This window comes from Hyposmocoma kahamanoa, unplaced genomic scaffold, assembly GCF_003589595.1.
Source record: "Hyposmocoma kahamanoa isolate Upper Pololo Valley unplaced genomic scaffold, ASM358959v1 99702, whole genome shotgun sequence".
In the NCBI taxonomy this organism is placed as follows: Eukaryota; Metazoa; Arthropoda; class Insecta; order Lepidoptera; family Cosmopterigidae; genus Hyposmocoma; species Hyposmocoma kahamanoa.
The window spans coordinates 2,868,042-2,882,579 of record NW_020656001.1 but is presented as its reverse complement, the minus strand read 5'-3'; positions in this window follow the sequence as shown (position 1 = coordinate 2,882,579).

Here is a 14,538-nt window from a genome sequence, read left to right as displayed (position 1 = left end):
GAGATGTAATTGCTTTTTTTATTTTAAAAAAGTTTTAAAATATTAAAAGTACATATTCAATTTCTTTGCGATTTCATTATATGTTATTGTACATTTAATCAAAGCCTAAACAAGAATAGAATACAATACGATAGAACTCAGTTAATGTCTGAATGTGGTGAACAATAAGGTTTAATGGACATATTTACAGTCCTCGCAACGTACCCCGTAGCGGGCGTACAATGTTTAAAGTGCAAATTAATTATGAAATTAAAGTAAACTTGTACGTAAAACATATTAATTCATTATTCCATTAACTTAATTTCATTAATATTTATTGGTATTGCTTATAATAAAAACATTTTTTGTTTAGCAACATCTTTAAAGTTTTATCAAACGTCGTACTTACTAACATTTTTATGTCATTTGGCAACTAATTTTATATTACAACAAGAAGAGCAATAACCTTGACAAAATTGTTTTCTTTTTTTAATAATATCAAGTGACGCCTGTCCATAACATTTGCAGTGCCACTCAGAGCTTTAAATCGTAACGATCTGAGGGCCACTGTCCCTGCGCCCGTCACCTTGAGTCATAAGTTCACAAGTCCCACGTGCCTGTAATTTCACCAGCTCCCTTCAAAACCGGAACACAGTAATGCTGACATTACCGCTTGGCGGCAGAAGTAGGTAATGTGGCAGTACTTCCCAGGAAGAACTCTTTCATAAGGTGTTCTACTGCTACTAAAAACTGTCATCATGTTTTGATTCGCTCTGGACCTTTTGGAGGGAAAAGTATCGTTTTTATTTTGACTTTCAATTATTTTGTGAAATCTAGTTTAAAGTGGAATAGGATAGTGCTAAAATCATCATGTTTTTTTTTTTTTAATTTATTAAGGCTTTGGCAAAGCCAACAGCCTAAACATGAAGTTTAATGTTTATGTAATCATGGCCGCCACAAAGAGGATAGGCAATTTGAGGCGGCGTGCTTGGATTGACTCGGGATTCCTTAAAACGGGCCGATACGGGTATTTCAGTTCGAGATTCGTATAATTTCGCGTTTTAATCTTCTATTAAGGCACAATAGCACTATCCTATTCCACTTTAAACTAGATTTCACAAAATAATTGAAAGTCAAAATAAAAACGACACTTTTCCCTCCAAAAGGTCCAGAGCGAATCTGTCATCATGTCATATGTTATAACTGCCATCTGGTGGCCATTTCGAATATTACTGTAATCTCGTCGCGGATTTACTCGGCACCATCTATTGACGAGCGTTAAGAATCAAATACGTGTCTGAATAAGCGGCGTCACGAGTGCGACATTTGTATCTGTACTAGTGTAGTATTGTATTATCTGTGGTAGTAACATGAACCAATGACAACCAAGACAGTGTAGTCACTTAGGGCCGAGATCACGTAAATGCAGTATATGGTATTTATCTATGCGGAGGTTGTGTAATAAGAGCCTACTTCGTCTTTTTCTATCTGCATGAACATTCTGTCTGTGTACATACATGCCGAATTGTCTGTATGACAAAAAATATAGCTTTTTGTTACGTATCTTTTTCTTATTATTATTATTAATTCAGGTGTAACTTACCGATTCTTATATCGCTGTGTCCAGACAAGAATATGTCGGTTCAGGCGTGACTACAGCACATATTTCAAGTAACTTTACAAAACTTTTGCACTACTTGGATGTCGATCGAAATTGCATATATATTAATTAAACGTTAATTAGACAAGACCTTCGGTTGACAAATGGCATCGTCTATAATGGAATCATATAATTACATTATAGGCGATGTCATTTTCAACAAAATCGATATCGATTTTATTGAAAATGTAAACTTCTTCAATTAAGTCTATGCAACTTCATATGGCTTTGGTTGGTAGTAATTTTGAGGTTAAACACTGATTACTATAGCTACTTGATAGAGCTGAGTTAACATCGACTCCTAAGCATGTCTTATTATATTTTTCAAATTATTGTTCCTGTTATTTTTTGTTCGTATGCGTTTCTGTGCTAGTGCCATAAGGAGTTTTCTTTCTTTGTTACTAGCAAGAATTTATGCAGTGTCCGCAATTTATAACTAAATGTGTGGGAAGCGCCATGTGCCGCATGTGAAATGGCCTATGGTTCTGGTTCATTGCGAATTCACGTGTTGCTTGAATGCACTCGTGTTATACTGTTAAGTAGGTGTTACAATCCTTCAGGACTTCCTGGTAATCGTAACACTCCAGTTGTTTTCGGTTCCTGGTTCAATGATTAATGTCTTCTTCTTACATTGAAGCACGAGTTACGAGTTATAGTTTATAGTTAGAGATTAGTTTCTTTTTTTTGTTGGAAAGACACCTCACCTCACAAAGAGACATCAGTATTGGTGCTATTTAAATTCGAAGAAAATATTCCAGCTCTTAAGGGTGGCAAACTAGTTCCGGTTTCGCGCATTTGCCGGATTCCAAGAACTTGTGAGGTCTGTTTTTTGTGTAAAATTTTTTCCCTTGTAATTTGATTTTTTTATTTTTATTATATGAAATATTTTTTGCATTCTATGAAATACAATCATCAAAAGTGCTTAAAGATCATTTTTGCAAATTACTGGAAAGCAGTTTTTTCAACGAATTTTTTTAACACTTCAAATGATAAAATTAAAAAAAAATCCATCGGTGTTTAATAAAAAATAATGGGCAAGAATGTGCTTGAACCTTAGACTCTTTTGATGTATTTATTATAACTTTTTTTTGACCAACCTCATTGTGTAAGGTGTTACTTAACATTAACGACGATTTCTAGAAGAGATATTGTTGTAAAGTACATATATTGTTTTTCTATAAGTCTTGAAATGTGTCATTTCTGTACGTTATGGGTTTTTATACTTTGGTCGGTCATGATCTTTCCAAAGAACAAGCCGTGAAGTTTCTTACTAATTATTTTCAAAGGAATCTGGCTTACGAATGAGTCGTATTCTTCAAGGGTTTCAAGTGGCTGTTAAAAAAATTGCCTTTAATGCAAAAATATTTTTCATAGTAAATCACAATAAAGTTTTATTAGTTGTAGAATATCGTATTACATTAGAACTTTGTTCGACAAAACCTAAAGATGCTGTAGAAGGAAAAATGCGATGAAAGTATGCCAGCTATTTGTGAAAGAATAATTTAGAGAAGAATGTTACGGATGAAACAAAAAGAGAGAACGAAGAATACAGCAATCAGAGTAAGAACAAAAGTAACAAATGTAATAAATACTATACGATCTTATAAATTGAATATTGCCTTAATCTTATTGTAAAAACATATACAGTTCCGTACAAAGATTGTTTACTTTAGTTAAACGATCGACTGACGACGATGACTGTACTTAGTTCTAAGGTTAATATTATGTATATCCTTTTTTGTTCGTTCTTTACGGGCATACAAAATATTTGAGTAAAGGTATAGTGATGTCACAGCCATGATACCAGTCTCCTTAAACTTTTCTCTAGAATAATAGAATAGAATACGTTTATTTGCCAGAATACAGTAATGACAAAGTTCTTAAATAAAATTAGGCACATTGTATTCAACCTGCAAGCAGATGTACAAATATTAATTTCATGTTTGGTTTCCACTGTTGATTGCACTTCAGATTAATGTAACTGTTTATTTGGAAATTCTAAGTATTCTTTATTATTATAGAAGCAATGTGTCAAAAGCCATTTTCTCAGTTGTAATTTAAAAGTATGTCCTTGCAACAATTTAATTTCATTTGGCAGATTGTTGTAAGTAATTATACATATGTTGAAGCAGTTTTTTCTTATAAATTACTTTGTGGCAACGGGGTTGGTACAAAAGATTCATAATTTGTTGTCGAACCACGCACCGCAGATCGCCCGAACACACTTCTACTGAACCTTAAACGCTTTTTCTACCACTACTGAATCGCCTCACAGTATAAGATCGTAGCTAACCACAGACGAAACGTAGCAGAGGCCGTCGATGCTGCGTCTCGAGAGACAGTTTGCCTTAATCTTCGTAGAGCGTAAACAAATCTATTTAGCTTCATACAAATCTGCTCGTTATGCAGATTAGGTGCGTGTCAATTGTTAATCCAAGAAAATGAAATGTGTCAACTTTGTCTACGGTGTCAGCATTACATTCAATTGTAATCGGTATAGACATTGACTTACAAATAAATGGACGACGGGTTTAATACACAAACCACGAAAAAAATGTCCCAAGTCAACCTATTTCAACGTAGTGACATGTAAATGAATATGAAAAAGCTAAAACGTTGAATTTAAATTGTAATGTCATCGCAGTACTGTCTAATTTAGCTTGCTTCGCTGTCAGTCGAACAAACGAAGACTAAAGCGTGAATGACGCTCTGTATACGATTTTAACGCCCTATAAGTTCGGACACTTTTTAGCGCGGACCCGACGTCCATATAATTGTAAGTCAATGGGTATAGGATTTGAATTGTACGATCGAAATGTCGTTTTACTTATATTAATATTTAAGCCATCAAAGTTCATCCTATTTATTATATCTGTCAATGCTTTGTTTATGTCTGTGTTAAATGTCGCTTTATCTTCACATTTTATCTTAATTGTTGTATCGTCAGCAAATTGTATACATTTATGGTTAGTTGAGAGAAGCCCGAGAAACTAAACGGTACACAGAACGAATCGCTCGTTTTTGCAACACAAATATGGTTTGTATATCTGCCGCTTTACCCCACATGAGAATCCCATAACTAATAATTATTATATAAATATATATAAATGAATAATCAAGATAGTACAATAAACCAGGCGCGCAAAAGAAACAATCATGAACACTACATCCGTTTATGCGCCAAACATGCTCAGCTATGTGCACTGCTTTGTATCAAACACAGTGGTCATAAATTGCATTATTCTTCATTGCTGCGGCTACTCTTGATTGGACTTGCAGTTCCATTTATGCAAATATTACATGACAATCATAGCATAGTCGGTCAATATTAATTCTGCTTGGTTCTCTCTGCCTTTGCCCGCATATGAATAAGAGATTTTAGATTGGCCGTATGTCGTGGACATACATAATTGGATCCCATACGTGTTCAATTTGCGTTATTCTGAACAGAGTTTGAGATTTACATTAGAGAAATTATTCAAACCTATCATCGGTTTAAGGCTAGGCATTTCAACGCGCGAGCCTACATATTGAGAAGTCAGTCAGTTGCGCTTTGTAAATTAATATGACTAAAACAAGAACAGGCGGAAAAATTTGACACAGACGGGACAGCGGGTGGCGCGGCGTGTTGTTCAATAGCTGGGAAATTTCCAATGTGAATTTAACAACGGTTTCTGTTGACAACCAAAATGTACCAAGTTCTCTGTACTACTTTTTTTCTGATGATTAAGTGATTGGGACGAACTAGTCGTGCGCCTGATGGTAAACGACACGCCTGTTCATAACGGTTGCAGTGCCACTCAGAACTAAAAATCGCAAAGGTGCACTGCCTCTGCGCCTATCACCCTAAGACATTAGTTGAAAAGTCCCATGTGCTCGTAATTTCACAATTTCAGTACTTAAAGAGAAATATCTCCAAATTATAAAAATTGTGTCCAAAATTATGTATTTTATTCTTTAATAATTTGTTTTTAACCGACTTCAAAAAGGAGGAGGTTCTCAATTCGACTGTATGTTTTTTTGTATGTATGTTACGCGATAACTCCGGTATTATTATTTGTGAACCGATTTTCATGATTCTTTTTTTGTTGGAAAGGGGGTACTACCATAGTGGTCCCATTTCATTTTGAAGAAAATCATCCACCTCTAAGGGTGTCTGTTCACGCATGAAGATTGATTTTTATTAATAGCGCCTAAATTTTACTAAGGAGCAATTTATTTTAATGGTTGATTTTGCTATTTCTCCAATCCAAGGCGTTTTTCTCTCCATATACTTTGAGTAGTCAATAACACTTAGCAAATAGACGTAATTTAACGTACTTTTGAGGTCGGTTTTTTTAGGACTCTGTACTCAGATTATACACTTAACTTTAGCCTGTTTTCAGGATTTTTTATAGTCGGATAAGGTACACACATTAGCACATTCTTTGGACAATATTCTTAAGTGTGTCGTATTTTTTTTTGTAAGATCGTTATTTAATGGTAAATACCTAAACGATTTGATATAGCAAAACAGTTTTTACCTCTCCTCGGACTCGCCTTAATGCAGGAACTGCAAATTTGTGGCAAGGGTATTAACTACTTCCTGAGCGATTTTGACGTGGTCATCTGAGGTTGAATTAGGACACGACGGCTTTAATTGTTGATCGAAGTGTTCTGTATAATGTGTACTATTATATGACGCGCGCCCTTATTTGCTGGAATGTCTGGTAGGCTCTTCGTTCTCTTCTAACCCTCGGTGTTAGCCTTTTTTAACCGACTTCAAAAAAGGAGGAGGTTTTCAATTCGACTGTTTTTTTTTTGTATGTATGTTACGCGATAACTCCGGTATTTGTGAACCGATTTTCATGATTCTTTTTTTGTTGGAAAGGGGGTACTTCCATAGTGGTCCCATTTCATTTTGAAGAAAATCATCCACCGCAAAGGGCGGCTGTTCACGCATGAAGATTCATTTTTATAAATAGCGCCTAACTTTAATTTAGGAGCAATTACTTTTAGCAATCATTTAGTTGATTTTGCTATTTCTCCAATTCAAGGCGTTTTTCTCTCGATATACTTTGAGTAGTGTCGTAGTGAGAACCTACTTTTATTATCTCCAGTATCAAGTCCTGTATAGTGGCGAACTAGGGGATATTTCAATGAAACTTAGCAAATAGACGTAATTCCACGTACTTTTGAGGTCGGTTTTTTTAGTACTCTGTACTGAGATTATTAAATATATGAATATAACTTATTGACAAAACGACTTTAACTCGAATTAAGGTGCTTTTCCTCCGGCGACGCGATACGAGGAATGACGTTTTTATGGCTAAATTTCAATTCTCAGTGGTCTGGATTGATGAGACGAGAATTGCAATATTTGTTGGTGTAATGTTGGGCTACACTGCATAGTGTTTATTGACCAGGTTCAGATGAACGCATACCTGTCGCGTGTTGGATAGTTCAAGTGACGAGAGATGCACGTTTTGAAGTGTTTCTTCTGAACGCGGCGGTATCTCGCGTATATATGGGCTAGTGTATGTGAAATTAATGAATTCCTTGACGCTTGATTTGAAAACGCGCATTAAATTTTTGTTATCTGAATTCAAACCAACTCCGCAACGGAAATACGATTCACGCGATGCGTCCCGCTAGACCGCGATGACTATTAATATCAATTACGGGATTGTGGGATATGTACGATTTAAGATGATTTTTTATTTTAAGCATATTTTTTCTTACAGTACGTTCATTTGATTCTTCTTCCGTTAAAATATTTAACAATATAACTTACGGAACATGTTGCTTCATTTCACTTTTTACCTCGCATCGCCTCGTCTCGCGCCACCGGTGGAGAAGCACCTTTACAGTCCAAGATTTGAAAGCTAAACCGGAAACACGTCGCAATGAAAAATTTGCGTAAAACTAGCGACAGGTAGGGCAACGTGACAGGAGGGCAGCAACGTGCCATGATTATAAAGTTTTCATGAACAGTTAGCTAGACCCTTTTTTTAAGAATTCCTGTTTGTTTACTGTGAGAACAAAAGAAACTCTTGTTCTAAAGAACCAGTTAGAACTCGCAAGGCCTGACTGAACTGGTGCTAGAAACCCTAAAAACAAAATTAATTAAAATGTTTCTGCGTCATTGAATTTTTGTAAAGAGTTGTGAATTCAAGAATCTTATGGCCTCACAAAATTAACAATAAAATTGTGTTCACATTTTTGTTTACTCGTTATTCATCAAACACGAGTCATGGGTCAAGACACGCAGGGCTAAACGGAAAATAGCCTTAGCCGAGTGAGGGGTCATATGCGTCATTTAGTTTGTTAATATAATGTATTGTTTGTTCATTCAGAATTTATAAAAAATAATTATGAATTCATGTTTCAACTAGAGCCGCTTTTGAACTAGACCAACGTTAAAATTGTTTTATTTATTTGTTTCAGCTTCTTTGTTAATTATTCACTATATTTCTATAAAATATTTCCATAACTAAAACGAGTATGTTCCTGTGTACCTCCATCCTATTCGTAATAGATTTAAATTACGGGTGTGTATTTATTTTTAAATTTTTTAAGTTAATTATATTTAGTAACCTACACAACTGCTAAAGCACAAGTTAAAATATTAAAAAAATCGTTGAAAATGGATGCGAATGTTGATTTAAACAACGATTTAATACACTATTGTATTAACAGTGCTATATGTATGTAGTGTAGTAGTAGGCTTTGTGTATTTTTGCGTTATAATTATATAATATGTCGGAGTATAATAATCGTACTGGGTGACGTTCCGGGAAACTCCCTCGTCCCTAATTGCGTCAGGAATTACATGATATTTGGTTTATTCATTCTTATCAATTAGTTAAACCGGCGGTGATTATTCGGCTAAATTTAGAGCCAATGGGCTTGCAAGTCCACATCACGACCTCTCAAATATTCTTCCCCGCCGAAAAACTGACACTTACAACTCCATTCGGTGTTATCCGTCCTAAAGTAGTCACTTTAATGACCCGCCGTTATATAGTAATTACTGCAGATTTTTCTTCGAACGTAAACACTTGTCATGTTACTTTTTAACATACTTAATTGCATTTTATCAACATTACAATGATGTCAATCACAGAACAACAAATACAGTAGAAATGGTTAACTAGCGTCTGACACGTGCGAACTATAGAAGCCATTCAGTCAGCCATTTTCACTTTGTATGGTTGGTTGCGTCATTCTTTCGTGCAAATTCTCTAAAATCCTAGAAAAATGCCTTATTGTGCTGTTTTGGAGTGCAAAAATGACAGCTTTGCTACAAGAAACGAAAGTAAAGCTTATACCCTTGCAAGATGGTCGCTTCTTGTTGGGAGAATAAAATTAATAAGTCCAATTCCTCTTCGTTCAGCAATGAACCACTAGATGGCAGCACATTGGTTGAAATTTCAATATAATATCAAAACGTCCTAACTTGTAATAATAGGTATTGACGATATTAAACTTTCAACGATATGGTTAAAATTGAAATTGTATTAACAATCCAGAATTTATTATTTATTTTTAAATTAAAAACTACGACCAATCAATATTAAATTTTTGTTGTGTTTCAAATTAAGATTGTGTGAGTTTTGGCGACATTTTCATTGTTTTTTTTCTTCCGTCAATATACTCCTAATTGTAGTGTTAATATAATGTTAAGTATTGCTATTATTTATATTATTATGGTGTATTAGACAACGGAAGAAAAACAACGGAAGCGCTTTAAGCCTCGATTACTATCAGAACCGCTGTCACACATTCATCAATTGAATTGAAAAGCTATGAAATCTTGATAATGACTGGTCGTAGTTTCAAATAACAAACTCTCGACTCTTAACATTATTTAAACTTTACTCTGTCTGTATTATCGTTGAAAGTTAAATACCATCAATTATAAGTTACGTTTTGATTTTATATTGAAATTTCAATTAATGAGCTGCCATCTAGCGGTTAATAGCTGGACGACGACGAAGTATTTACTTTGTTCTCCAAAAAAGAATCGTCTATAGCGCAGCGGCATAAGGTTTAATTTAGTTTCTTGTAACAAAGATATGGTTACGATAGATAGAAAAATTTAAATTTATTCTTCTTCTTGAGGTGCCATCTCCTACCGGAGGTCGGCGCTCATTGTGGCTATCTGTATTTTAGATGCAGTTGCACAGAGCAAGGATCGTGTGCTCAAGTTGAACCATGTCCGGAGATTCTTAAGCCACGAAGTACACTTTCTTCTAGGCGGTCGTTTTCCTTAAATCCTTTTTCTTTAAAATTAGATAAAATTAGACTTGAAACACGACCATAGATAATATTATAAGTGCGACCATCATTTTTGCACTTCAAAGTAGAAAAAGAAATTAAAAAGCATTTTTAGATTTTCGAGGTTTTGTCTGAGGTAATCGACACGACCATAACGTACAAAGAGAAAATGGCGGATTGACCTCAAGTTTGCGGCACTCTGCGAGCTGTTGGCACACGTGTCATGCAAACTAAGCACTTCTGCTGTATTTATTGTTCTGTGGGATGGACGATGATGATGGTCTATATACATATATATAATTTTAACAACTCGTGTGCCTGATGGCCACATGCCTGGTCATAATAGTAGCAGTGCCACTCAGAGCTTCAAAGCCCGTCACCCTGAGTTGACAAGTCTCATGTGCCGTTTAATTTCACCAGCACTTTTTTCCTCATTATTTAATTGAAACGTGTGATCATGTGTGTAGTATTGGAATTGCGGATTACACTAGATAGGCTTAACCCCATGTGGGGAGCTGTAATCATTATGCAATGGTCTCAGGCATAACATCACGTTTGTAACACATTGGACTAAACGTATATCTATCTGTGTAGTCACTCGAAGTGAAGTTTATAATATAAAGCGACTCTGATATATGAAAAAGCTGAAACTTTCTAATTTCCGAAATTTCCGAGTTGTGTTTATTTTCTTTTTAAAAAAAAATACTTTAAATCGCACTTGTGCAATGTTTTCCTAAAATCGTTTTACCTTTCCAGCATAGAAAGGTTTTAAATAGAGGTCCGAGAAACAAATTAAGTTGCCTGTGTATAACTATAACACCAAATAAGTTGTGTTAATGTGACTTACTGAAAATTAAATCCTATATAGCAAATTAACAAAAGCTTTTTGAAATTACAATTGTAAGTAAAATGTATTTCCAAAAGAAATAAAAACGTTTGTACCGCACATTGCAGGAAATTTAAATTTACAGTATTTGTTGTAGAATTACTTCTTGACTCTGAATTTTATTGAGAATAACATGTCGATATCTTCTATACATTCATCTTGGGTCTCGCGGCTACAACCACTACTCATTTCCAACCGCCTCGTCCACTGGTGTCAAATTATATCATTTTAAGAATAATTTTCAATAAATAACGATTGATTACAAGTTTTGATATTTCGTAGCACTTTCTATGTTGTCTTTCTTAATAATACCTATTTGCGTGTGTTGTAACAGCTTGAAAAAACCATAGATATGAAAAAAAGGGGACATAATGTAATGACGCTATGTAAATCGGGTGCCGATGTTGCCACTTTTTAGCTTGTGTGCAATTCAAACTTTACGCTCTATTATCTACTACCGTAACTTAAAGATTTTGATTGGGTAGGGATACGTGAAAACGACGTAAAACAATTTTAAAATTTAACAAAATAAACTTACAGTCAATTGAATAAGAGTTATATTACAATATTTCAGTATTTTTTTGATCCTGGTTCAGCCATTCTCCAATTGTTAACTTTATTAACCTTAAAGTGACGCTACTCAACCAGGGATATGGTCCAAATCATGTGGCATTATTATTTTCTTAATGGCGGCTCTAGTCTTGGAGCAGTGTCATAATTAATGTCGTAATAATATAAAAAATATGGCTATGGTCGCCAGTGTCAATTTTCCATTACCGACGTTACCATGGGTTGCTGAAGCTGTCACTGTCAAGAGTAAACTCGAACCATCAACGAATTTAATAAATTAAATTACGTCGTTTTTTTTATGAAGGATTTATGTAATTGTCTATACATATTTGTTTCTAATTTATTTTGCATGCACATGTAAAATAAAGCCGATTTTATTTTATTTATTTTTTAAATGCATTTGCTATGGAAATTGAAACAAAGTCAGAAATAGTAATAAGAAAACCAATCTTTCGATTTTCCTGCAGCTTCAATCCAACCTTCTTTTATTTTGAACTCAATGGAAAAATTTAAAAATTAAAAATACTCTACGTTTAATCTACGAGTATAATGGAATTTAAATATCTAAAATACATAAATTTTTCTTCAAGCAATGGCGACATCCAAATTGACTTGAAATCGAAAAGGTTGTCCGAAACATGAGTTGTGTTAAAGTTACTCGAAATAAAATGCTTAGTAATAATAATAATAATAAAATAAAAGAAATCAATTTAACGTGAATGCTTTTCGCTTCGATATTTTAGGGACTTTAATTACAAAAATCATAGTAAGAAATTCAAACAAAAAATTTTAACAACATTATTATAACGATACTATTATTATTTTAGAAACAATATTATTTTCAGTTTTATTGTCTAAATATTGATTTGTAATTATTGAAAGTTAAGTTGAACTTGTTTATTTACATATATCTCTTCAATATTTTGTTTATTTTTTATTTAATAGCACCATTGACTTACAAATAAATGGACGACGGGTCTAATACAAAAACCACGAAAAAAATGTCCCAAGTCAACCTATTCGAAATTTAAATTGTAATGTCATCGCAGTATCGCGCTGTCAGTCGAACAAATGAAGACTAAAGCGGAGTTTGGCGCTCTGTATACGATTTTAGCGCCTTACAAGTGCGGACACTTTTTAGCGAGGACCCGACGTGCATATAATTATAAGTCAATGAATAGCACATAGGACATAATTTCTCGTTAAATAAAAATACGCGATGTTTATTTCGTACAATTATGACAACGCCATCTATATGCTCCTTGGCGAAAGTAACAGTTGACACTAGACTACACTTCCGAATTCACAACGTGACTATCAAGACTCAGCTTGTTTTATTTATTTTCCTTCATGAAAATGAGGAATAATTATTGAAAACAAAGTAATTTTAATAGATTTTATTATTACACACTTTTCTATTTTAACAGTCAGAATTCTCTGAACGTAAATACCAATTAGTACTTAAACATTATACAACGATAACACGATTCGGAACATCAAAAAAGTAAGAGATGGCATTATATAGTTCACATAGCGTTATCTCTTTCCTATTTTTAGTAAAGAATAGACAATATTGGGAAATCATTCGTTCTTTCAATCACTTTAGCAATAATACATAACTTGGTTGACAGGTTTGTCATGGTACGAATATAAGTAATATTGTAATAAGCTTACCCTACCTTACATTGAAATAAGATTGTTTTTGGAAAGGTCATGGTAGGCCCCCAGATCTCTGTCGCTTACCGACAGGCGCACGACTTGTCCGTCCCTTCACTTGGTATCATTCATGCAACATCAAAAGTGTTTATGTAATTTGATAATGAAATTTACTTATTATCTTAGAATAATAACGCATAGAAACCTAGTCCGCACACGCTAAGTGAGGCAAATTGAAGCGCTCCCAAAGAGCCTACACGAGCGAGCGGGCCGTCAGTGTTCAATGCCAACTTGCACCGCGAACAGCTCCAGAATTTTAGCTAAAAATGACGATATGTGCGGTAAATGAGTAAAAATACGTCAGACAAACATAAAATAGATACTAACATCACATTCCACAAGGAAGCAATGCGTTTCAACTTGTATTTTTATATAAATATTCACTAAAACCGAAAATTAACCTACTACTAAAACTAGCCTACATGAATTTGATTTTTGCCTCACTTGAGACAGTTCGTTTGATATGAAACTATCATTCTATGCGTTATTATTCTAAGCTTATTATAATATTTCATTTGAAAACCTGATTTCCAATAATTGGCATAAACCTTCTTGATCTCTAGAACATTTTGAAGCGTTTAAAAAAAATTACGATAGAAATGGCTAACAATAGTTTCCGGCAAAATATTATTGAAGTTGGTTGAGTGTTACGCCAGCAAAATTTTTCTGAGCGTTTAGTATTTTTTATTCGGTTGCTTTCGTATTTTAATTTGCACATAAGTTTCGGCAGCTTAGTTTATAACGCATATTTCTCATATATCATCATCTCATATCATATTTTTAATAAGCTCACATTTCACTTGCTTTTCGGAGCTTTCATTACAACCTTTGACTTTAACTTTGGTTCTTTTATAAAAGGAGTCCGGTGGCAAAGATCCAAATAATAAGTTTTTTGGCCTGACGGTCTTTATGAATGAATTTTTGAATTTTAAATGCCTATTAAAATATAAATAATAAGGCCATTACAAAGTGATGTTAATCTAAATTTGTAATATTGCATGAGGTTAATCGTTACTTCATTGGCCAGTCTTAATGGGATCCCACGAGCCGACACGTGACGGTGCGTACATAGGTTTTCAGTGAGAAGAGCTTGCATCGCCGGGTGGGTCAACGAAGGAGAGCATATAACCCTAATTCTTAAAGCATTTTCCTATGCATAAATAAAGTCAATCGTTACTTAGGCTGACTCACCTTTTCGTACGTTTAAACGTGACAATTAATAGTTCATAATTGATATTTCATTGTGATGATATTTAACTGTTTATTTTGTGCAGCAATATCTATATAATATCTATCTATATATAAAGTGTGTTAGTTAATCAATTAGCGCATATGTCCTCAAACTTTTTAGCTCTTTACCCACTTAGGCAAAGTAAAATAATTTGACGCCCACCACCACAAAGAATCACAAGGAAAAAATATGTAGTGTAGTTTATATAGATAATTCAGGTGTTCGGTTTTCAAATGC